Raw genomic sequence first — 26,649 nt, forward strand, 5'->3', positions numbered from 1 at the left:
CTAGGTGTAGTCAAGTTTGCTGAGTGCCATGTATTATCTGCCTCCTACTGTTTAACAGCCTTCAAAACTAGCGTGAGGCCAAGCAAACTTTTACCTTTTGCTACAATTACGAGAAGGTAACTGACTATAAGATGATAATAGTCATTTGCATCTGTTCTCAGTGGCGATGCAGTGCTTTTAAGCTATTCTCCTTTCGAGGGTTTTGGATCAATAAAGCTAGCTATCTGCTGTTTAAAATGTTTACACTTCTTTAAAAGTATCCCTTTACACTGCAGTTCTGTATTTAACGGACTTAATGGCTCTATCAAACTGGGGGATACAGACCCTGGCATGATTTTTCATCTCACTTCCATTGTAATGATCACCTCTTTTTGACAGAAATAATACCACTTAGGCATTATGAGATGACAGTTGCAGACCTTTAGGGGCAGACTTACAAGCCCCTTGCGCCTCTTTTACGCCGCCGTTGCGTCACTTTTGTGACGCAACGGCAGCCCAAAAGATGCACCATGGTGCGGGGTATTTAAAATGTGACTCATCTCCCAGATGCGTCACGTTGTAAAGCCCTGCGCCAGAAGGAGGCGTTCCATAGCAGGGGAGGGGGGCATTCCGGCGCAGGAGCGCCTCCCAAAAGTGGCTGAGTGAAATTCACAAGATTTCACTCAGTCACTTTTAGGCCCATGCTGCTTCAAAACCCTGTGCCTGCTTGAAGCAGGCGTAAGGATTGACGCAGCATTGTGGAGATAGAGCCCCCCCAAGCCTTGCTGGAGCTGTGTCCTGCTTGCGACGCAACTCCAGCAATGCGCTGCTTTTACGGCACAGATGCGTGACGCATCTGTGCCGTTTTTGCCCCATGGTGCTCCGCATTGTAAATGCGGCGCATCCAGGGTGGTGGAGCTGCAGCGCACAATTACTAGCGCATCCCTGCTGATATGCAGGGATGCGCCAGTAATTGTAAATCTGCCACCTAAAGTCTAAATACAACTTAAATTGCATAGGTTGAATACCTAAATGTGGGCACATTTGTTCTTGTTTCTGTAATAGCTTCACATCGACAAAATTATTTGAGAATTCAAGGGAGTGAATAAAGTCTACATCAGTTACATTATCCCTATTTCTTCTCTTGTATTGCCAGTTCCAGTCAGTAAATCTGGAGACAGTGCCTACAACTCTGAATATTTTTCTGGCCCTTTAAAATTACATTTATTGGAAGAAATACTGCTACTGGTGTTTCTGGAACAAATACACACGTCAGTATTATGGGTTGTGGAAATACTGATGATGATGCAGCGTATGAATTTAAAATAGTGCAGTAGATGGTAAAGACCTATGAAAACAGACAGGAAGGATCTTAGTATCCAATCAACATCACTGCCAGTCCTCAGAAGAAGCTCCCAGAATGGTTTGATGCCTACACTCCATTCATCCAAGTCAGCCTTGTTGAGATCCAATGCACTGAAACATCCACATCACTGATGCTAAAGTTTATGATCCAGTTCTAATTGTGATGCTAAATCACCATTTGGTGCTGAAAAGAACCCAAATAATTACCCTCACCTCAGACCATATGAGTAAAGGTCAGTTCGGCAAGAGTGAAGGTCAGGACCCTGATGAGGAGGTGGTCAAGGGAAAGACTGTCTTCGTGATCCACTTCCTCCAAAAGATTTATGATGAAGGAGTAACTGTCTAAACCAGTGTTTCCCAAACTGTGGTCCGCGGACCCCCAGGGGTCCGTGACACATTCCCAGGGGGTCCGTAGGCAACAGTTTTAAAAGCACAGAAACTTTTTTGTATAATTAGCTGCCTTCCAGCAACAATAAAAGTGTCAAGAGAATGCCAGTGATTAATGTACCTGCTGGAGAGTGAGGAGAGTTTTGTTCAGTGGAAGCTTTGATTTAACTAATGTAGCACAGAGGGTTAATGTGCCTACTGCAAAGAACGTGTAAAATGCTTCTTAAAAAGCAGTATTTTATGTGCCTAGGTTGGTGGTTACTGCTTTTGTCACAGAGATTCTTTTGTTACTGTGCACTTCATAAGTGACAACCGTAATCTAGCATAGGGACCTATAAACTGTCATCAAAGAGCTGCTTGCAAACTGCATGGTACCAGTTAGTAACTTATATTTTGTCCCAGTTATTAATTATCCTGATGCTGCTAAAAAGATATATTTGGGTGGAAATACATTTTTAATGTTAAAGTCAATGCTAGCCACTGTGTTATGTACTGAATCCTGAGTTTGTGCTTTTCCAGACCAAGCACTCTTTAAACATTTTATGTACACACTGATTTACATGTATGATTCAATGTCTCTATATGTGTGTGATGTAAAGTGCTCTGACATCCTACAATAGTATGAGAGATGCTATAAAACAAATGAAATACATGTGACCTTCATCTAGTCTTCTAATTTTTAACTTCTGCACACTGTCTATTTAGCATCAGGATGCTCCTTTCGGAGCGATTGTTGCACTTTAGAAATACAATAAAATACAAATACAATACAGAGGGTCTATTACTTCAATATAAAATACTAAGGGCCAGATGTACGATCTGTTTTTATATGCGCGAACGGGTTCGCAAACCCGTTTACGCATGCAAAAACTTATTGGGCCATGTACATAGCCTATTTCGCGAGTCGCAATTTGTTTGCAGCTCTCTAAATAGGTTTTGCAACTTGCTATTTGGAAGGGGCATTCCCTTCCAAATAGCGAGTCTCAAAACCATGTACAAATGTTTGCGGTCGCAAAACAGTCATAATTACCACCTACTTTAAGTAGATGGTAATGCATTCGCAAATGGGAAGGGGTCCCCAGGGGACCCCTTCCCCTCTGTAAATGCATGCAAAATTATTTTTTAAGGGCAGGCAGTGGTCCCAGGGACCTCTGCCTGCCCTTAGAAAATGAAACGAAAAGGTTTCATTTTCTTTTTTTTTTTTTAAAAAAGCATGGTAAACAGGCTGCATGTTTTTTTTAAAACTGCTTTATTTAAAAGCAGTCCGAGACATGGTGGCCTGCAGAGCCCAGCAGGCCACCATCGCTGGGAGGGCTGCCATTCCCAATGGGCTTGCAAATTGCGAGAGGCTCAATAATAATAATGAACCTCGCAATATGCGACCCCATTGGGAATCCCAAACAGTGTTAAACACACTGTCGTACATTTCATTTAGCGACTCGCAATTTGCCACTCGCAATGTGTCGCCAATTGCGAGGCGCTAAATAAAATGGTCGTACATCTGGCCCCAAAATCCTTAGTACTTTGAGTATTTGTTTTGTGCACACGTGTGTTTTTTTTTCGAATTACTGTTTTCATGTTTGAAATTTAACTCCTACAAATTGCTTGAGTTTGAGTTTAAATCATTTCTAAAGCGCGCGTACACCTGGCGGTTTCATGGCGCTGTAGTTTACTGAGCCTCAGAGAACGGGAAGGTCCGGGGGGCATAGGGAGGAATTATTGTGGGAAAGCTTGTAGAAAAAGGAAGGTTTTTAGTGCCTTTCGGAAGTGAGAGTATTGGGTGGAGGATCTGAGGTGGGCCGGGAGAGAATTCCAGAAGGTGGGGGCGAGTGTGGAGAATTTTGAGCCTCCCCACTTTTTACGCCGAAAGCGGGGAACTGTCAGCAGGTGTTGGGAAGATGAGCGCAGTTCCCTTGCGGGGGCATAGGCTTTAATCTCCGAGGAGATAAAGGCAGGGGCGGAGCCTAACTGAGCCTGAAAAGTGATGCAACCCATCTTGAACCTGGAACGTTCACGGATAGGGAGCCAGTGCAGGGATTTTAGAAGTGGGGTGACGTGATGGGATTGGCCAGGTTGTAGACTAGACGGACGGCCTGGTTCTGAACCAGCTGTAGTCGTCGTACGTTGTATGCGGGCATGCCGCAGTATTGAGCGTTGCCGTAGAGAGATGACCATAGCTAGTACAATAAGTTTTAGGGCAGAGAAGGAGAAGAAGCGGGAGACCTTACGGATAGTGCAAAGTGAAAGAAAGGAAGAGGACACCACTGAGCTCACCTGGGAGTGCAGAGTGAGTTGATCGTTAAGCTTGATACCGAGCGTTTTGACGGAGGAAGAGGGGGACCAAGGGAGGGGGGCCAAAAGAGGGGGGACCAGGGACTGGTGCAACCACCTGTCAAAACCAGTTCGGTTTTGTCTGGGTTTAATTGCAGGTGGTTGTAATTCATCCAGTCCCGGATGAAGATCATAGTAGATTGAAAGTTGGACATGGAGTCAGGGGATTGAGATAGGGAAAATATAAGCTGGAGATCATCCGCATAGTTATATACGGAGACCTCCATTTGCTGAAGAGCTAAGATGAGGGGGGCTATGTACAGTTTTAAACAGTAGTGGGGAAAGGGAGGAGCCCTGAGGGACCCCACATAGTACCTTCCGTGGATCAGCCGAGAAGTCGCCCTGGCTGTCCTCCTTAGGAAGGAGGACAGCCAGACCAGGGCCGAACCGCCGACCCCAGCCGCCCTGACACGGGAGAGTAAGATGGAGTGGTCCACCGTGTCAAAGGCGGCGGAGAGGTCGAGGAGGACCAAGGCCTGGGGAAGGTTGGTGTCCATGCCTTCTCTAAGGTTGTCGAGGACCGATAACACCACAGACTCGGTGGAGTGAGCGGGGCGAAATCCGGCCTGACGGGGGGCTAATACTCAGTTTTCTTCCACGTAGGCGGTGAGCGCTCTGGTCACATGTCGTTCCAGTACTTTCCCTAAGAAGGGTAGTAGAGAGATGGGACGATAGTTGACAGGAGCAGAGGGGTCAGCGCCAGGTTTTTTAAGGATGAGCAGAATTATGGCTGTTTTTAGAGTTGGGGTAACAACGCCCTGAGACAGGGAGCTGTTGAGAAAGGTAAGAGGGGGTAGCACACAGGTCGTGAAGATGTGCCTGAGGATGTGAGCGGGGCATGGGTCTAGAGGGGATCCTGATTTGACCAAGGGGAGAAGGGAGAGAAAGGATTCTTCCGTTAGGAGGGGGAACGAGTCAAGACGAGCCTCTGCAGGAGGACAAGAGGGATTGAGAAAAGAGGGAGAAGGGGGAGGGATATTGGCTTTGATTTTTGCGATCTTGTCCAAGAAATAGGTGTTCAGGGAGTCGCATAGAGACTTTGACGGGGAGGTTTGAGGGTGGTTCTGTCAGAGTTAGCGAGATTGTGGACTATAGAGAAGATTTCTCTGGGCTGGTTCTCGGCGGCTAAGATTTTCGAGGAGAAGTAGTCCGTTTTGGTGGTCAAGATTGTTTTTTTATATTGCGACAGGAGGGAGGTGTACTGGGCTTTGAGGTTGGGACAGTAATGTCGTCTCCAGGCTCGTTCGGCGTGGCGGACTGTAAGTTTTAGGGCCTTCAGTTTCTCGTTGAACCAGCGGTTGGAATCGTTCGCCCGTCTGGAGGAAACTCGTCTGAGAGGGGCGATCGAGTCGCAGCCTGACAGTAACCAGGAGTTGATGGAGTCTGCTTGTGCTGAAATAGGCAGACCGAGTAAATCTGGGCTGGAGGAAGAGAGTGTGGTGGCCAGTAAGGCCACATCCACCCGGCCCCAAGAGCGTGCCCAGATGTTTTTGGGAAGCGAGGGCTTGGTGGCTGGGCCAAGTTGTAGGGAAAAAGAAATCAAGGAGTGGTCGGACCAAGAGCAGGGGGAGGTGGAGAGGGACGCTATAGGACAGTTGAGGGACCAGATCTGGTCGAGGATGTGGCCCTGAATGTGAGTAGGGGTGTGGACATGAGAGTCAAAGTTGAGAGAACGAAGGGTGTCCGAAAATTCTTTGGAGGTGGAGCATTGTGCTGGGTCAGAGGGCCAAAAGTTGAAGTTGCCTAGCACCATGATAGAGGGGTTGTTAACCGCTAGGGTGGCCACGAGCTCTTGAAATCCAGCAAGGAAGACTTGGGAGTGTTGGGGGGGACGGTACATAAGTAAGCAGGTAAGAGGGACTTTTAGGGAGAGGGAGCGGACAACTAAGATCTGAAATGCCGATAGGGGGGAAAGTAAGAGGCTGAAAGGGAAGTTCTTTGCGGGCGATCAAGGCGACACCCCCACCCGATTTGCCAGAGGGTCGGTCTGTGTGAAGCGCGTAGTAAGTGGCAGGAAGAGCTGCTAGTAGAGAAGGGAGGGAGCTATCACGGAACCAGGTCTCTGTAAGGAATAAGAGATCAGGTTTGTGCAGGTCAAGTAGAACAGAGAGTTCGTGGCAGTGCTTGACTGCAGAACGCGTGTTGAGATAGTAAATGGAGAGGGAAGTGGGTTTGGGTGCAGCAGGGGGATCGGAACGAGAAGTAAGGGGGAGAGGGGGAGGGTAGGGCGGGGAGGGGAGAGAAGGAAAAGGGCTTAAGGCAGTCAGTCCCAAACTGTCGATGTAATTGGTCACGGAGTCATCGATCCGCCATGGGCCCTGAAGTCCATATAGTTGCGCAGACGAGTATTGCCTCGTTGGGGCATGGTGCGGTGGCCCTAGGCCCGGTCAGTTGCGGACGGGCGCAGACGGGCTTGCCTTAGGCGCGCAATCGTTGCGCCTGCTGCGCTTGTCCGCTGCGCGTCCGAAAGAGGCACATGATTTATGGTGGGCGAGGTGGCGGCGGGGGCGTGGCCTCTGTGAAGGGGCGTTGCCTCGGCGCTCGCCGGAATGGCGTCAAGAGGTGGATTTGTTAGATTTCCTGCCGCAGCAGCGTTAAGTCGGCTGCGCGGGGAACACAGATCAAATGGTGAGGGGTTTAAAAATTGCTAAACACAAGTGATAACGAACAGTTTAAAAAAATCAAGTCGCGCTCCTGGCTTCCGCCTCAGGAGGTTCTGGTAATCCCTTGGGGGTCCCCGGCTTCCAGTGGTAACTCAATGGGGGTCCTCAGGAGTCAAAAGTTTGGGAACCACTGGTCTAAACAGATCACCATCAAAGTGAATGTTGTGTCCTTTCATCCTGTTTTTAAAGAGGAATAAGAACCAAAAGAAGTGATATGAGCTCTTTTCAAACACCTCACGAGGCAATTGGGAGGAGGATCAATATTGTAATATATGGTATTTTAATTGCATTTATATAGGGCTTATGACCCCTGATGATGTGTTGACATGCTGTATGGCAGGTAGCATGGTTCTTCATAAACCAAAGTTAGCGGTTAACTAAGTGGTTTATAATTCTTATTGTAAATGCGTTGGTTACTTTGTTAGTCTTGTGCTCTGAAGGGACTGCTCAATGTCTTTCCTCCGGTTTTTAGTTGTGGATTAAGTTAAAAGGGATGAGGTGTAAATGTAAGAGTGAAAGTGGAATACATTAGCAAAAACATATGGAGGCATTAGTTAGATATTGTGAAAGTAAAGAAATGTTTCACAGATGGAGAACATGTGATTTATGGGAGTGCAATGAGTGGCTGGGTTAGAAAATGATCGGTGCTCTATTAAGGGTTACTCAGAGGTAGCCTATTATTTATAAGGAGGGTAAAGTTACTTTACTAAAGTATAGTAGAGAGTAAGTAAGTAAGTAATTTATAATTATGCATGATTAATTAAAACCCTTGCATACATTAAATAATCTTTAAAATCAAATATCCACTGTTACAAAAATTTGACCAGTTTTAAAATGGTTAACTGTTCCATAGGGATTGACCAGTTATAAAATAATCCACGCTGTATCTTACATAAAGCTGTATAAAATGTAGTTAATGTTTTGGTCAGGTTAAAACTCTATCTCATATGGGTTATGTTATTGAGCAATCCACCCTCAGATTCATTGTCAAGAGTATTTGTTCAGTGTGTAAATAGTAGAGAGTAGCAGCAGGCATGTGCTCGAGTAGGATACACTTAGAGGATACTCTTAGAGGAGCTAAGGAAGGAGGATAATGGAGTATCATTGAACTGGAAAGGTTGGACAAACAATGATACCTAGCTATAAATCAGGATAATTTACCTGCTGATAGTTTTGGAAATATTGAGGCAGTGTGCAATCCGGGGAAGTATAAAGTCTGAAAGTTAATTACCAATAGGCAGATTATATATGTTGCTGCGTCTTTGGTTGTTCCATTTGGCTGTATAAGAACTGGAGCTTTAAAACTCATGTGTGCCTCATTAATATCCTCATATGTATTGAGGGTACAGAAGACAGGGCTGAACTGGTGGCATAAAGACCAAGACGAGTTCATCAAATGTCTATTGTTCATATGTGCAAATTCACTTAGTTCAAGAAGAGTGTGATACATTTGAATAATGAGATTTTGGCATTTCTTGATGGCATCTGCCTTTGTTGATGTCATATCCATTTGCACAGGCTCCCCTTGGGTGAAGGCTCAATTGGCCTATAATTTCTTTATCTGCAGTTACACCAATGGGTGTGTGAAATCACATATTGTTGCCACGAAAGTTCACAAAACACTGAAATGTTTTCAAAATTATACATTCATAGAAAAATGTGGACTGCCAGAATCTCGGTGACTTTTTTAAAGCAAGCACAAGCCTTGTGTAAAAAATCTTCTGAAATGCTGACCTCAGAAACCCATTTTCTATGAAAATTAGATTCTCTCTGATAATTTGCAAAATGTTTTATTCAAAGCATGCACTTCTTTAAAAAACATCCATGCACAATTTCATACTGCAACCTTTTGAGAAATTTCAGTTAACAGGAAATAAGGGAATCTTGCAAATTTCTCCATCTTACTTACGATTTTGCCCAGGCCTAGTTAAGCCCAATGATTGTAGTCACTCGAGAAAAAATAAAATTAATTATGGGAAATAGTACTGAACGAACAAAAGTGCTGTAAATAACTATTGTACTTAGTGTATAGCAGGTATCAACATGTGTAGCAGTCTGATATCTAATCATCTCTGCACATCTAATTCTAGATGTGTGTTCAATGATTTTAGTCTGGAATGATTAATTCCATTTAATTCTAATCTTGATACTGAGTCTGGCATAGTGAACATCCCTCTAATAGCCATGCACTACCACTAAAGGAAAAATGGGGACCCCAGCATCACAATACTCTGCCAGCAACACCACCAACACACCTGCTAACTTGGGAACCACTATGGAAACTGTTGGGGTCATCATCATAACTACTTCTGTGGCCACAACACCAACACAGGTAACTGCTGTAAGACTGACAGAAGCTACACCAAGCCATGCTGACACTGGGCAACTTACCACTGAACCCTCACTCACCATGATTCCTTCATATGTGTCCCTACTACCAAACGTCCACCTCCATCCACTTCGCTACATCCCCAATGACTGCTCTAATCCCATATGGAGGACCACATAAGCAAGAAAAGAGAGCAGCATGATGGAGATGTAGGACTTAAAAGCACAGGAGAACAAGGGCCCAGTGAACAGAGGCAGTGCAGAACTTGTGGCCTGAGCCTCAGAAGATGGTGATGAGATGCAGGGCCAGCAGCGCAGAATGCACCACTACTGTGAGTGTTTCACTGCCCCTGCTGCAGTAGTTCTGCCACTGCTGCAGATGAGTATGGTGATTGCTCCCATGGAAGCAGTACATGCCACACTCCAAGATAACTCACAGATTCAATTTACTCATTTGGGGCGTACCTGTCACATCTTGCACCCAATGCACCATTCATACCCAGTTGCTTCTAAGAAGAAGCCTGCCATTTCCTTCCCTGAGTAAGCTGAAGCAAAACACAGGCCCTGAGATGTGTCCCCAGTAACACCCCAGAAGTCCCTCCAATAACGTGATTGGCGCCCCAACTAATGGCTAAATTTATTATGCTTACATTCACCTGGACTTTGGTCCTGTAGTTGGTCTTCCAGCCGTTGCCTTGTCAAATCCATGTATAGGCCTTAGAGCCATATGACTAAGGGAAATTTCCCGAGACTACCCAGGGTCACATGAAGTGGCGCCATCTTCATTCTGAAAACAGTATAGAAAAAACCCAGGCCATGTTCCAGTTACTTTAATGCGCACCGGGAGAAAGTTTTTCAAAGTTAAACGTATTACAGAAGCCTTTGCTGAGTTTCAAATCAGTGCCTCCCACATTTGCTCCTCTTCGATCAGTGATTCCAGAAACCTATAAAAGGAAAACAAAACAAAACATGTTTATGACAATTTCAAGACAAGAACAAAGTCGCTAAACTAAATTTACAAGAAAACCCCATGCAATAACATTTTTTCTCAATGTCGAGAAAATTGACACACTCTCGACTTGCCGGACCTGCATCAACTCATCTCACATCACATCTTGCTGTTGTGGCCAAGAAAGGTACTTTGTTCACAGTTGCCAACATAGGTCCTGTAGCTGGCCGACTCTCAATCGCGGTTGGCCCGGACTTTGGACCGGTCCTGCGTGATCTTAAGTAACCCCACAATGCTATTTGCTTCTAATTTCTATTTTTCACTTATTCTTTTGAAATTCAATGTTTTAACTTATATACATCTGATTTTTGTTGTTCTGGTCCTGTTCTGTTCACAATATCTATTTTTCTAAACCTTTGGGCTATCTTTTTGTGGTATATTCATTGTATTACTGTATGTGTGCTTGTTGCACAAATACTTTGCACATTGCCTCTTTAGATAAGCCTGACTGCTTTCTGCCAAGCTACAGGCTATCTACTGTGTACTTAGCTTACCCTGACTAGAGTGGTTATTTCTGCCTGGCGTAGGTACATATTTCAGCCAACAGAAATTCCCTTTCTAACAGAGACCTTCCCACAAACAGTGATAGGAGGAATGTTAGGACTTTGTCTAAACCACTGGCAATGACTCTGGCTAGCATTCTAAACAATTTTTGTTTGTTCACAGTGGCATACATGAGTCCTAAATTATGCAAATTAGTACTCACCCTGCTCCTCATGGGAACAACCCATCCTGAACTGCCAGGTGAGGCTTCCTCCAGATGGGAAAACAAGCAACTTCAGACCAGGTTTGAAAATGACAGCTCTCATCAGTTAAATATAGATTATATCCTCAGACACAGCGAAAAAGAATCCCACGTCTGTGTTGACTTTTCTCCTTTTTGTGTTAAGGGGAGTTCTTTTGGCACATCAATGCAAACACTGACACAAAACCAAATTGTCTAAGATAACCAGACTAAACTTTTCATCAAAATCTAGTGACTATTTAAAAACAGACGCAAAATAAGCTAGGATGAAACATTAATTACACCAGTGAAATTTTCATATTTTTGCATTACCTTAAATTTGTGAAATTTAATTTCACTATTTTAACCCAGTAGCAAACTTCACACCAAGAGAAATTTCTCCTTGAAAAAGTCTCCTACCAGTGTCTTACAATATGTATTTTTTTCAAGGTACACAAGTGCGGAAAACTGTGACAGGGGAAATTGGCAAACTACTTTTTACTACAAAAGTACATTTTATGAAAAGGTAATGGAATTTCAAAAAGTTTGTGACAAAATGTTAACCAATGGACCTACATCTTGTCATACCCGTCCCACTAGAGGGGGACAAATGCAAAAAGAGCAAGTCCGTCCATTTATACTCGGCAGTTCAGGCTGGGCTCTTAAAATGGGGAGCAGGGTCATGACTGATTTGCACATGTCTTGGTCCAAACTGAAGTTGAAAGGTGTGCAAAAAATGATAGATTTAGGCCCAGATCTGTGTACTTAGGGTGAGTGTTTGACATTTAATATATCAATTTTCTTTTTTGCATTTGTCCCCCAAGTGGGATGGGGATGTCCAGTCCCATGCCCACCATGCCACTCGATCCAAGCTATCCTGGCTGCTGAGGGTAATACACTGAAACCGGTCCCAGGATGCGTGTTTCCAGCGCAGGGAGGACCTGGCTTGGTATTTTCAAGCAGGACTGTACCCATGGGGAGCATGGTCAACACTTATTTGCATATGGCTCCGTCCAAATTGGGGTGGCGTGGTGATGAAACAAATTGCTAGATTTTGGCCCCATTACTTGGGGTGAGTGTTTGACATTGTACAGCATTCTCTCCCTCAACTGTTCTTTATGCATTTGAATGATCTAAGATATTATTTCTTGCCAGAAAAGTAGTTCACCTGTATTAGTGGGTAGAACTTGATTTTCTTAAACATGGATATTATTGTTTCAGCTCTCCATATCTTGTAGAAACTAGACATGACACTGGTGAGATTCCCTAACTGATAATCAAAAAACAATATCTGGATTAACTGATGTGAAAGTTGTCATCTAACAAGAAACAAATGGTCACCCAGATTTAATAGTTTTCTTTCGGCCTGGTAGATACAAAGTAGTTCAACATTTAACCTGATGGAGCACATATTCCCTCATCATTAGTGATTAATTTATAACGGTCCATCTAAGGATATCAAAGTTGGTTTTGAAACAAATCGGAAAATTTGGATAGAGGTTGACATTATAATTGCTAAACAGGATCCGAAGGTTGGGATGATAATTTTCTCGGAATACCAAAAATATCTTTAGTAGTGATATTAGGTATTCTGTTGGTATAGTATTCTGCTCAATGAATGTGAACACCTCTTTTTGTATTACTAACATCATTTCTTATTAAAATAAAATTTAACAAACCAATGTCTCTTAGATACTTTAGATGTGTTAAAGGATCAAAGTTTTCTGTGTTATTGGTTTCTAGAGTCAGTCCATGACTTATGAAATAAGAGACATAGAAGAAAGTGCTATATGACTCCAAGGTTTTATAATAATCAAAAGCTTACTCCAGCTCACTTGGAATTGGCACTTAATCAATATTACATTGTTTCTGAGAAAGCAATAGTTTTCTCCCCCCTTGTCATGTTGGTAAATCCGTACAAAAAATCTACTTCTTAGGGAGGTATGAACTGCATGGATCATACAGACTCAAACATTGGCTAAGGTACAACTGCTTTAAGATATATGTTTAAAATACTAGTGGTCATATTTATTAAGATTTTGTGTCACCCTTGCACCACGCAATAGGAAGCAAGAGCAATGCAAAATGTAAAGGAGAATTATCAAGCCACTCAAGGCCTTGAGTGACTGGATCAACCTAGAGTAACAAAAGGCATGGCAAATTGCTAGGATAGGACAGAAATGCACCATATAAATGTAAAAACAGCACTTTGGTGTCCTTTCCCTTTCACACATCGCAGGGGAACAAGGTGTCTTGCTGTGTTGCCTGAATTGTTTATAAATTTGGCCCTAGATTTTCAACCATGAGCTATTCCTGGCCTTGATTCTAAACAGATCATTTTAGGGCATTTTAATGTCATTTAATAGATAGAATTCTAGTTTGCCTCTCTTTTATTAACAAGCCTGGGGATACCAGTATTGATTATGTCACATTAGGTCTCAAATCCTCCCTTTGTGCACTGAGTTGAGTTGTAGCTTAGGAAGCAAATTATCATATTCCCACCTGTTTGTTTAAAACATTAATTAATTGGAATAGGAGAGAAAAGGGGTTATACACAATCATGTAATTTATAAAAATGGAAGATCAGACATATTCACAGTAGCTGGGGAAATGGCACCCTGGAACCTTTGTAACCTGAGGGACGGCCTTCCTGTTTGAGAGGATCCACATGACCTATAAGTATATGTGCTCGATTTACTCTTGAAATCTAAAATCTGTTAAGTCCTTCAGTAAGTTTTAATATAAATGTTCAGTTTGATGATCCTTGTAAAAAGAAACTAGGCTGGCCTTTTTTTGTGGTCTCAAAATACGATAAACAGTTTAGATTTCTGACTATAAATGCATGGTTAGTGTAATGTGTAGAGACACTAGGCCCCCATGCACTGAAAATGATGACAGTGACACCCTAATGTAGTTACTGGAACAGGCCCAGGGCACGTGTTTCCGGCCCCCTCAATCAGCAGGTCAGATGTCCTGTGATGCCTGTGTTGGATGGGTGTGCGGTGGAGTGTAAGCCAGGCCTTGAGGAGTGGCTGGCACAACATACATTAGAACAGTGACCAGCTGGTCACTACATCCCTCCCAAACTTTTTTTAAACTGGCACATTAGGTCTAAGCTTTGGGAGAGAATAAAACAAAAACAGAAAACTTTACTGAGTCTATTCGGCTGCTTTCAAACAAGATGATGGTATGGCTGCAGCTAGGATCGTCATTTCTACTTGGCACAGTCCAGCGGTGTATGGCAGATCCTCTCTGGATTCAATGCGTGGAAGTTTACAACCAAATTCTATATGCACAGTTTATGGTGCATGTGAAGTGAATGTGAATACAGTGATTGTTACATTTCCATAAAGATGTCCTGGCTCCATGAACATCACACCTCATACGATGGATGACATCCTGTGTATTGTTGCAGAGCATTCCATTGATGCAGCAGTGGTTATAGCTGCAGGATGGTGGAGTCATTTCTGACATCCATCTCTCACCCGGATTCCCCTCTCATACCGGGATTCCCATCTCATGGGATGCCCCTGAGGTCCTCTTCTTCAGGCTTCCACTGGAATGGGTGTACTTCACTGTGTCTCTCCAATGCCATTCTCCAGGCTCGTGGAGGAAGCTTTAGGAGTTCCGCCTTCAAGTCTCTTGCTCCACCTAGAGGGTAGTTTCTTCCAACTCGGAATAATTCTGCCAGCCAGACTCTGGTGCACCAGCATTGACAGGAGAGTATTTAGAGGAACCATCTTATGGCAAGAGATCTTCTTCCTGGGACCTGTGGGGGAGCTGCTGTAGACTCATCTCTTGTGTCGGGATCCTGCTCTCACCATTAATCCCTGATGCCCTTGCCACTGGACCGAGGCCACTCAGGTAATAAAAGTAGAACCACAATCCAGTATCCGGTGTGACCCGAAAGGTGGATGGTACAAATGGTCCAGCTTAATCACATCCGCAGGTGCAAGGTTTGCTTGGTGTAACAGAAGAATTCTGGACATCCTGCCTCTCATGGTACCAAAGATGGTACATAGATACTGTGCTTTACCCACAATGGACAACACTCCAAAGATGTTCTTGTACTCAGCACCCTTCGGTGCCTTGCACTGTGCCAGATATCTATCACACACTCCTCTCTTTCTTTGGACTAATTTCGTGATGGCCTTGTGCCACACTTCTTCCATTTCCTCTTCTTTCAATTCATGAAGCGGTCTCTTCCTGTGGTGTGCTCTTCACATGGGTCTCCCTGGCCATGTCCTACCCCTAGGACAATGCGTTCTCCTCGTCCAGTGACCACCTCTTGTTGTGACCTTCTTCATTTCACAACCTCTCCTAGGTCTTCTTCTTTGACCTCTCGCAGGTCATTTTCTCAGACCTCTCGCAGGTCATCTTCACAGACCTCTCACAGGTCATCTTCTCTGACCTCTCACAGGCCATCTTCTTTGACCTCTCGTAGGTCTCTTGTTTGACCTCTTGCCGGTGTCTTATTTTGAGGACACGCTCCTGGTGCCTCAAGTCGATGCTAATGTGGCACTCTCTTCAGCCTCCTCTCAGGCAGGCTTCGCAGGGTTCATCACACCCTGTACTAACATGGGCAATTTTCATCGCAGGGTTCTCACTCTTGGGCACCTGCCTGTTTCATCAGTTCTTCTGGCACAGTCTTTGGCGCGCTCCTGACTTTTGTGCCCTCTGTTCTTCACAGGAGTGTGCCCCTTTCTCTGGTGCTTTGCATTTGCAAGTCTTCCACTTACGGTGGCCTTCTTTTGTCACTTAGCATGTGTGCAGCACATACTCTTCTGTTCTTTGAGGATGTGCTGCCTTTGGGCATTGCTGCTTGGCTGTTTATGCCATCAGTGGACTTCTTGCCACCTTGTTGGGTGGCAGCCTTAAGCTACCAGCGGTTCCTTGCATTAGGAACCATAGTCTCTTTCCCTTCTAAAGACTGCCCACACCCGGTGTCATGTGGTGCACTTTTAGCATCCTCTTGTTTCAGAATGTTACTCCTACATGCTTTCTCTCACACTTCCTTGCTGCCCCATTTTAAATAATTATTTTTTTTCTGTAGCAGTTTCGCTTGACAACACCAGGTGGCTCCCGCTGCTACACATACCAGCCACATCAGTCTTGCACACTGCAGACCGTGCTACATCACCCAGGCACAATTTTTCTGCTACCTTCCTTTGAGCACTGAGGAGTAAGGGTTGCCCTCCCTAAAACATGGCCTGTTAACATAGCCTCACCTGAAATGCTCCTTCACTAAATGCAGAGACACCCTTCCACTCCGACTGTGGGTTGTAGCTGCCTTTCCTTCACATTCAATTTAAAATGTCCTTCATTAAGTAATACTATGTTTATCTGTGATCCATTGGTAGGTCTTCTATTTAATTAATACCCATCCAACTCCAGTTCAGAAATATCTATTCTCATTAGTCTGCAGTTTTAGGAACCTATTATAAGGGGTGAGTATTGTTGGTTGGCTGATCTTGATCTTTAAATATCACAGCTCTTGTCTTCCCCACCCCGCGCTGTACATAGGAATCCTCCATTGTGACTACTGTGTCCCGTCCGAGCCGAAAACGAAATAGAAGACCTACCAATGGATCACAGATAAACATAGTATTGCTTACTAGAAGAGAGCACAGTGCGACAAAAAAGGTTTTTATATAAAAAACGGCGGTCTCCATGAACAAAGGACAGCCATAACATGAAAGAATACAATAATATGAAGGTCTGATTGGTCCTCAGTAGAAAATCTACAACAGGCAGATTACGTGCCATGTGAACAGGAGTCTAGTGACAGTGGCAACCAACCAGTGCCCGATTACAGGAGAGACTTATTAGACAGTCTTGACAAAGGTGGTTCAATATTAGCACAATCCATCGAAACGCGTTGACGCCCTTTCTTTTGCACGATCAAGGGACCAAACTTACCTGCAGACAAATAATCTAAGCAAGTCCAGGATTTGGTTTTGTTTATGTCAGGTCTCAAAACGCACAATATCCAATGACAAATTGTTTATGTCTTTGTATGTCTCTCTCCCTTCTTGTAAAATTGTTCCAGTTTTTAACTAATTGATTTTGCTCTTTATTTTTATGTGTACCAGAACTGTATTTTATGAAATTGAATTTATGTTTTTACTGTAAACACGTAATAACTTGTTTTTAATCATTAATTGTAATTGTAAAGATTTTTTTTTAATGATAATAACTAATGAGTTTATGTACTTTTGTGAGTGTACTAGATAGCAAAGGGATCTACAGCCAGATTCATGAAGCATTTTTGTGGGCGCAAACGGTGCGAATCGCAGAATTCGGCCATTTGCGCCCGCAAAAATTGCATTAGAAATTCATCATTGGGTCATGTACTCGCAAATTGAAAAATCGCAAAAAATTGTGATTTTTCAAATTGCGATCACATTTAAGGAATCTCAATTTGAGATTCCTTAAATGATATTCATGACCCAATATAAAATTGCGATTTCGCTATTTTTGGACGCAATTTACCGCGAGGTCAAACCTCGCGGTAAATTGCGAAAACTCAGAAAAATGCATTTAAATGCATTTTTCTGAGTTGCATGTTACACACACACATGTCCTTTGGACATGTGTGTGTGCAACACCTGTGTCACATTTCATTTGAGGGGTGCTACAGGGTTTCCTGTGGACACCCCTGGCACCCTTCAAATCGCAATCTTATTTGCGATTAGCTAATTGCTAATCGCAAATAAGGAATACTCCACATTTATTCCTATGGGCCTTTTGGCCCATAGGAATGAATGGCGAGTTATTCCTTATTTGCGATAAGCAATTTGCTAATCGCAAATAAGGAATCAGTAGGAATCGCATTTTATTATGCGATTCCTACATGAATGCCGTTTTGCGAGTCCTTAATAGCGAATCGCTATGATTCGCTATTAGGGGCTCGCAAAACAGCCCGTTGATGAATCAGGCGGCTAGTGGCTATAGTTTGGGCGGTTCCAACAACCAATTTGGTTGTATCACGTAAATTAGTGTGCCAAGGAAAGATTTCTTCTTACTGCGATTAAAGAACTGCCTCCTAACCCTTTAGTTTGTCTTTCCCATCCAGACTTTCTCACTCCAAGTGTTGCTTTAGTTGTCATCTTTGGCTCCTTTGTTGGTTTTGTGCACACCTGGGTGAGTGACAGCATACCATCTGCTTGCACAGTGTAACTCCTGATCTGTGCTACTTACATATCTTACTTAACTCCTGTTTTGTGACCCATTAGTAATTCATGTTCTCTCACCCTCACATGGAGGCTTAGGACCTGATTTAAATCTTGGCAGATCAGGTCCCTCCGTCACTTTTTAGTCGGCTTCACTGCCCGCCTACAAGGCAGTCTGCCAGCTCTAATTAGATATTGAAGGATCCATAGATGAAAGTCAGTCTGAGTGCCGCTGACTCTGCCAGATTTTTTCCCTCATGTTGACAGCTTCATAGGAAGAAGCAGCTGTTGGCAGGTGTCCAGCCAAGATTACCACTAACCCAATCACAGTGTGCCTTTCTGTCGAGGAAACTGTGTCTTGCATACGTCCTACTTTGAGTTGGTGGAATCAAAGGAAATGAGGCAGGTCCCTCCTTTGCTACTACTACTTAACCACAATGCTAACCAACTCTGCTGTCACTGGGATCTAAGGTAAGTTTCTTTTACACTTGTCTTACTATGAATCGTGTGTTGACAATTGCTTTGGCATCCTGTATTTTTACATTGCTTATGTATGCATTTTTCTCTTGTGTAATGCATTACTGTTCATTTTACAACTTATCAAGATAAGATGAACACACCTGTAGGGACACTTAAAAATTAAATTATGTTATTGTGGTGCTTGTGGATGCTGTCCTTGCAGTGCCTGTGGGGGTGCATTCAATGGTGTATGTGTGTTGGTTGTGTGCTATGCAATATGTAAAAAAAGTGGCATAACACATTACGTACATATATTTTAGAAGTAAACACAACATATATGTGCATTTATACATTAATACGTAGTACTTACCAGTCTCCGCTCCACCAGGGACTCCCTCCATAAGCAAACCGCTGCTAGAACAATGCCAGCACAATGAGGACATCTAAATAGGCTTGATGCAAACCCACCAACCTAACGGTGACGGAGTAATGTTTACTTAAGACATCATTTGAGTTGTGATAAAGTTAACCTGAAAAGACCCAGAAGAGAATTACTGAGCTACTTAATAAGCAAATTTAGCTCCTTGTGGTTCAATATAGTATGCAAAATGGCAATTTGTCTTCCCTTGTATCCACCACCAGGCTTCCCTGGTGAAGATGGAGAAGGTGCATGGAGACCCGATGAAGTTGGCCAGCAGCATATTGGGGTTAACATGAAGGTGGTCTTAATGCAGGACCCATGAGATTGAATCTAAAATGCTGGCAGAAGAAAAACACAGTCATTGAGATAAGTTGGCAGGGAAGTTAGTATATCCACTTGTAAGTGCCTGGAGATAAAGATCCGGGTTCACTGCCCATCAAGTTTACCAATTCCTCAATATACATACCTTCTATTGGGAGGCCTACAGTCTGGTAACCTAGTCTTGTCCTGCTTAAGCAAGGGGAGTGTCTGGACCTGTTGCATAAATCTTTAACACCCCTTCTCTCACATAAGGCGACTCACCTACAGAAATTAAGGGGAGTGTACAGACAAGGCTCAGATCTAACTACCACAATCTCCCTCTTCAGAGTGTGGTCTTAATGGGCAAATATATTAGGCAGGGAGAGCTGGATGTTGTCCTAAAGTCCTGAATGAAGATACTGTCAGAAAGGCAGTATGAATCTACTTCATTCTCTCCTGTGAATTTCCTGGGTCTTTGTCACACATGGCTACATTTAAAGTCAGGGCATGATAGGTTAGCTTGCAATTATGTGCTTTTTTATTCTTATTGTTTGAGTGGTAACATCCTTTTCAAATAATCAGTGTCTCCTTTCAGATGCTTATGTTCCAGCCCACGATCACAGGAAGCATCCTGCCAGTATCCTCCAGATAAGAAAAATGCAATTAAGTCAAATATCCTCAGGAGTGTAGTTTAATCCTCCACCACATCTCCCGAGTGAACATACAGTTGGGAGTGCAAGGGTTTCGGATAGTTGTGCTTTAGTGCATACACGTGAACAGGGCCCAGTCTGGTGGGCAGTTAACCATGGTTCAGGTGGGTTACCTCCCTTAGCCGTGCTTGTAGGGCAACATGCACTATACTCCCACTGACCCTACACCAGCAGACGAGCATGCACCTACGTTAGCCATGCACCTTCAGGTATATGGAGAGACCATTGGAGGACTGGTAAAGGCTCTGTCTGTGCAGCAGGCTATTTTCGGATCATGTCGGTATCTGACAGCGTGGCTCACAGAACATCAGGAAACCTCTCCTCTGGAAGTAGGGGGCAGCCGCTTTCAAAGTTCCCTCAGGTTCTGGATCACCTCTGTGTCCTTCCTGCGGCATTTGCCCATTTCCTAGGGCAGAATGCTTGTTCATGTAGGGACCTGCCTCCCTGGGCCAAAGGACTAGACCCACCTCCTCCAGCTCCGAGGTGTACTGGTTAAAGGGTCAGGGGTCAGAAATACCTTTTAGAAAAACTGAAAGTGTGTCCTTTTATTAAGCATGGAAGGGCCAAGGCAGGAGGGTTGTGAGAGCACCCCAACTTCTGACAGTCTAATATACCTCTAACAGAATACCTTTAAATTGAATCCTCTGAAAGGCCCACTAGACTTTTCCAGGCACTCAGATGCTCAAGTATTCCCTTCCCTTTCTCCCTTTTTCCATCACCCAGTCACTCAATCAAGCCCTTACTCGGTCACTCATGCCCACAATATAAATAAGCATATACACATACTCTTATTCCATTTCTCTCTTTTTTTCTATCCATTTCTTTTTTTTCAGACCACAGTACAAGCCACAGAAAGTGGCACACAGATAAGGAAAGTAATGTGCCCTCATAGCAATGCTAATGGTAAAAAGACACCCTACAAGTGCTGATAAAGTAAGGAAATATATTGATATTGTAGCATGTTCAGGAGGTATAGTGTTGTCTGGCGTTCCTGTAAATGAAGCAAAACCAAAGGGGATGATGGACAGAGTGTTGAACGTTGCAAACACTCACCCCCAGTCAACTGATCAGGGTTTAATCCATAATCATTCTTTAGCTCACTCTGCCACCCCAGTTCAGACATGGCCATAAGCAAATCAGTCTGACCCTGTACCTCATTGGAGCAATCCAGCCCGAGCTGCCAAGCCATGTCTTCCCTGCACCAGAAACAAGCATCCTGGGACCTGTTTTTAGCTAATCAGCCGTCATCAGCCAGGCTACCTTGAATCCAGTGGGAAAGTGAGCAAGGGACCCACGTCTGGGCATACCCTGCCAACTTAGGGCGAACAAAGCAAAACCAAAGGGGATAATGGATGGCGTGTTGAACATTGCAAGAATTCACCCCCAGTCAACTGATCTGGATTTAATCCATCATCATTCTTTAGATCACTCCGCCACCCCAGTTCAGACATGGTCATATGCAAATCAGTCTGACCCTGTGCCTCATGGGAACAGTCCAGCATGAACTGCCAAGCCATTGCTTCTCTGGACCAGAAACAAGCATCCTGGAACCGGTTTCTGGCTAATCAGCCATCATCAGCTAGGCTAGCTTGAATCCAGTGGCAAAGTGAGCAAGGTACCCACGTCTGGGCATACTCTGCCAACTTAGGGCGAACAAAGCAAAATCAAAGGGAATGATGGACTGAGTGTTGAACATTGCAAGCACACAACCCCAGTCACCTGACCCAGGTTTAATCCATCATCATTCTTTAGTTCACTCCGCCCCCCCAGTTCATACATGGCCATGTGCAAATCAGTCTGATCCTGTGCCTCATAAAAACAGTCCAGGCTGAACTGCCAAGCCATGTCTTCCCTGGACCAGAAAAAAGCATCCGGGGACCGTTTTCTGGCGAATCAGCCATCATCAGCCAGGCTAGATTGAATCCAGTGGCAAAGTGAGCAAGGAACCTACGTCTGGGCGTTCCCTGCCAACTTAGGACGAACTAAGCAAAACCAAAGGTGATGATTGACTGCGGCATTTGCCCATTTCCTAGGGCAGGATGCTTCTTCATGTAGGGACCTGCCTCCCTGGGCCAAAGGTCTAGACCCACCTCCTCTAGCTCTGAGGTGTACTGGTTAAAGGGTCAGGGGTCAGAAATACCTTTTAGAAAAACAGAAAGTGTGTCCTTTTAATAAGCATGGAAGGGCCAAGGCAGTGGGGTTGTGAGAGCACCCCACCTCCTGACAGTCTAATATACCTCTAAAAGAATACATTTAAATTGAATCCTCTGACAGGCCCACTAGACTTTTCCAGGCACTCAGATGCTCAAGTATTCCCTTCCCCTTCTCCCTTTTTCCATCTCCCAGTCACTCAATCAAGCCCTTACTCGGTCACTCATGCCCGCAATATATATAATCGTATACACATATTCTTATTCCGTTTCTCTCTCTTTTTTTCTATCCATTTCTTTTTTTTCAGACCACAGTACAAGCCACAGAAAGAGGCACACAGATAAGGAAAGTAATGTGCCCTCATAGCAATGCTAATGTTAAAAATACACCCTACAAGTGCTGATAAAGTAAGGAAATGTATCGATATTGTAGCATGTTCAGGAGGTATAGGGTTGTCTGGCGTTCCTGTAAATGAAGCAAAACCAAATGGGATGATGGACAGAGTGTTGAACATTGCAAACACTCACCCCCAGTCAACTGAGCGGGGTTTAATCCATAATCATTCTTTAGCTCACTCTGCCACCCCAGTTCAGACATGGCCATATGCAAATCAGTCCAACCCTGTACCTCATGGGAGCAATCCAGCCCGAGCTGCCAAGCCATGTCTTCCCTGCACCAGAAACAAGCATCCTTGGACCTGCTTCTAGCTAATCAGCCGTCATCAGCCAGGCTACCTTGAATCCAGTGGGAAAGTGAGCAAGGGACCCACGTCTGGGCATACTCTGCCAACTTAGGGCAAACAAAGCAAAACCAAAGGGGATGGTGGACTGAGTGTTGAACATTGCAAGCACACAACCCCAGTCAACTGACCCGGGTTTAATCCATCATCATTCTTTAGTTCACTCCGCCCCCCCCAGTTCATACATGGCCATGTGCAAATCAGTCTGACCCTGTGCCTCATGAAAACAGTCCAGCCCGAACTGCCAAGCCATGTCTTCCCTGGAGCAGAAACAAGCATCCTGGGACCGGTTTCTGGCTAATCAGCCATCATCAGCCAGGCTAGCTTGAATCCAGTGGCAAAGTGAGCAAGGAACCCACGTCTGGGCATACCCTGCCATCTTTGGACGAACTAAGCAAAACCAAAGGGGATGCTAGACTGAGTGTTGAACATTGCAAGCACACACCCCAGTCCACTGATCTGGGTTTAATCCATCATCATTCATTAGTGCACTCCGCACCCCCAGTTCATACATGGCCATATGCAAATCAGTCTGACTCTGAGCCTCATGGAAACAGTCCAGCCCGAACTGCCAAGCCATGTCATCCCTGGACCGGAAACAAGCATCCTGGGACCAGTTTCTGGCTAATCAGCCATCATCAGCCAGACTAGCTTGAATCCAGTGGCAAAGTGAGCAAGGTACCCACGTCTAGGCAGAACCTCCCAAAATCGCCGAACAAAGAAAAACCAAAGGGGATGATGAACTGAATGTTGAACATTGCAAGCACACACCCCCAGTCAACTGATCTGGGTTTAATCCATCATCATTCTTTAGTTCACTCCGCCCCCACAGTTCATACATGGCCATATGCAAATCAGTCTGACCTCCTGCCTCATGGAAACAGTCCAGCCGGAACTGCCAAGCCATGTCTTCCCTGGACTGTAAACAAGCATCCTAGAACTGGTTTCTTGCTAATCAGCCGTCATCAGCCAGGCTAGCTTGAAACCAGTGGCAAAGTGAGTAAGGGAGCCACGTCTAGGCAAACCCTGCCAACTTGGGGCAAACAAAGCAAAACCAAAATGGAATGATGGCCGGAGTGTTGAACATTGCAAGCACTCACCCCCAGTCAACTGATCTGGGTTTAATCCATCATCATTCTTTAGCACACTCCGCCACCACAGTTCAGACATGGCCATATGCAAATCAGTCTGACCCTGTGCCTCATGGTAACAGTCCAGCCTGAACTGCCAAGCCATGTCTTCCCTGGACCAGAAACAAGCATCCTGGGACCAGTTTCAGGCTAATCAGCCGTCATCAGCAGGCTAGCCTGAATCCAGTGGCAAAGTGAGCAAGGGACCCACGTCTCGGCAAACCCTGCCAACTTAGAGCGAACAAATCAAAACCAAAGGGGATGATGGATGGAGTGTTGAACATTGAAAGCACTCACCCACAGTCAAATGATCTGGGTTAAATCCATCATCATTCTTTAGCTCACTCCGCCACCCCAGTTCAGATATGGCCATATGAAAATCAGTCTGACCCTGTGCCTCATGGGAACAGTCCAGCCCCAACTGCCAATCCATGTCTTCCCTGGATTTGAAACAAGCATCCTGGGACTAGTTGCAGGCTAACCAATCATCATCATAAGCCAGGCTAGCTTGCATTCAGTGGCAAAGTGAGCAAGGGACCCACGTCTGGGTATACCCTGCCAACCGACGGCAAACAAAGCAAAACCAAAGGGGATGATGGATGGAGTGTTGAACATTGCAAGCACTCACCCACAGTCAAATGATCTGGGTTTAATCCATCATCATTCTTTAGCTCACTCCGCCACCCCAGTTCAGACATGGCTATATGAAAATCAGTCTGACCCTGTGCCTCATGGGAACAGTCCTGCCAAACTGCCAAGCCATGTCATCCCTGGACCGGAAACAAGCATTCCTGTTAATAAATGAATGAACAAATGATTTTTCTTTTATAAAGTGCGCAGCTACTCGGAGAGTACCCTAAAGCTTAAAACGATATGACTTCAGGACCTTCTTGAAGAGTCCTTCTTCTGTTATTAATCTTACATGAGTAGGCAATTGGCTCCACATACTTGTTGCTCTGACCATAAATTGCCATGTCTTGTATTACTTGTAGGCACATGACTAAGTACTCAGGAAGATCCACATACAGAATATTTACACAATCCAATCAGGATAATATCAATGCCCTGTCCATGGGTAATTGAAATTCGTGAGGGAGAAGATACAGACATTTCCTGAGCATGTGAAGGATCCAGAGACAAGATCTAACCACCGCAAAAACCTGGGCCTTAAAAGAAAGTTGGGAGTCAAACATTACAATAAGGTTTCAGGCCACTGCTGTAGATGGGGGCGGAGGGGTAACCTCACTGGGCCAAGCTCAAGTCCACCCAAAAGAGGGGTTTACCCCAAACAAAATAATGGATTGCACTGTAATTTGTTAGACTGAAGCCAAATTAACAGTGTCTTCCTATAGAGAGAAAAATATTTTTCGGTGCTCACTGAGTCCCCTTGATATCATCCGCATATTTAACAATTTTAATGACAAACAATTCAACCAGTTGGGTCAGTAGACTCATATACACATTGAAAAGGTGGGGCTCAGAGAAAAATCCTATGGAAAACCCCAGTTCAGCCAGACAACCTGTTCTCAGTTTCCCGGAAAGGAGCTCAGCCAGCCGAGAGCTGGCCCTGACACTCCTAGATGTTCTAATCTTTGTAATAGAAGCTGCTCACAGGTCCAACAGCACCAGAGCATATGCTTTATATGTGTAGTGTATTGCATGGGATGGCAGTATATCTGGGTCCTGTATTCCCTGTATCTCACCCTAACAAGGAGTACAAGATTGTTACGGCTCAACGTAGCTGTCTCTATATGGTAAGATCCCTGGAATCCTTTTGCAAGTATGGTAAAAGGCCCACAGGTTAGCCCAGTATGCTAAAAGACCTGAACTAAAGACCAATCATACAGTTAGGACACAACATGAAACACAAACACCATACATCTCAGATATACCTTAAAAGGGTGTCATTGGATCTCAGGCGTACTCAACACTTACACAACTTCCTCAAATACAATTGACAAACCTCTGTTACAAATACTTTGCTGTCAAAATGCTCCATACGCACCTTCAGGTAAATACCAGCATAGCGGAAACATACTTTACCACACAGTCACTACCATGATCTGCCTTTACATCGCAGTCACTACCCCGACAATGACATTTCCACGTGTTCCTTTACCTCTCAAGTCATTACAATGACTTGCTTTAGCGGGCATATTTTTTGGATTGGTGTTGGATGTTAATTCCAACATCTTTCCCACTGTTGAATAGACTTGAATCCAGCCCCTCCCTTAAGGCAAGTGGTTGTAACGACTTGCTTGGAAAAGGAGATTGTGATAACGTTGCAATTGGGGTAGAGACTTTGTGACAAAGTCATCCGTGGTAAATACTTGCGGGGTTCTGTCATGCACCCAGCACAGATTAAATAAAAACACATTGAAATAGATCACTTTAGACAAACAACCCCAATGCTGCATACTGTATAGATGTAACACTCAGATGGATATCAGTGTGTCCACAACAGCTTTCCAACAATACTAACCACATGCCTAAACAGAACACTTAATACATATAATTAATCTATCTACAACTAAAGATATATCAACAACTAAACATCAGATATCCATAAACTGTCCATTACTTACCAGAACTCACGAACAACACTAGGTTCACAAAGGTAAACTTATACTTGGCCAGTTTCTGTCACAGCGCCTGATTCACAAAGGTAAACTTACAAGTTTTGAGTAAGTTTACTATTTTTTGGTATTCACAACCTACAAATTATTAGTACGTTTAAAACTATGGAGGCTATTCAGTCGGGCGGAGAACGCTGTACATAAA

Source organism: Lissotriton vulgaris, chromosome 3_1 (assembly GCF_964263255.1).
Source record: "Lissotriton vulgaris chromosome 3_1, aLisVul1.2, whole genome shotgun sequence".
In the NCBI taxonomy this organism is placed as follows: Eukaryota; Metazoa; Chordata; class Amphibia; order Caudata; family Salamandridae; genus Lissotriton; species Lissotriton vulgaris.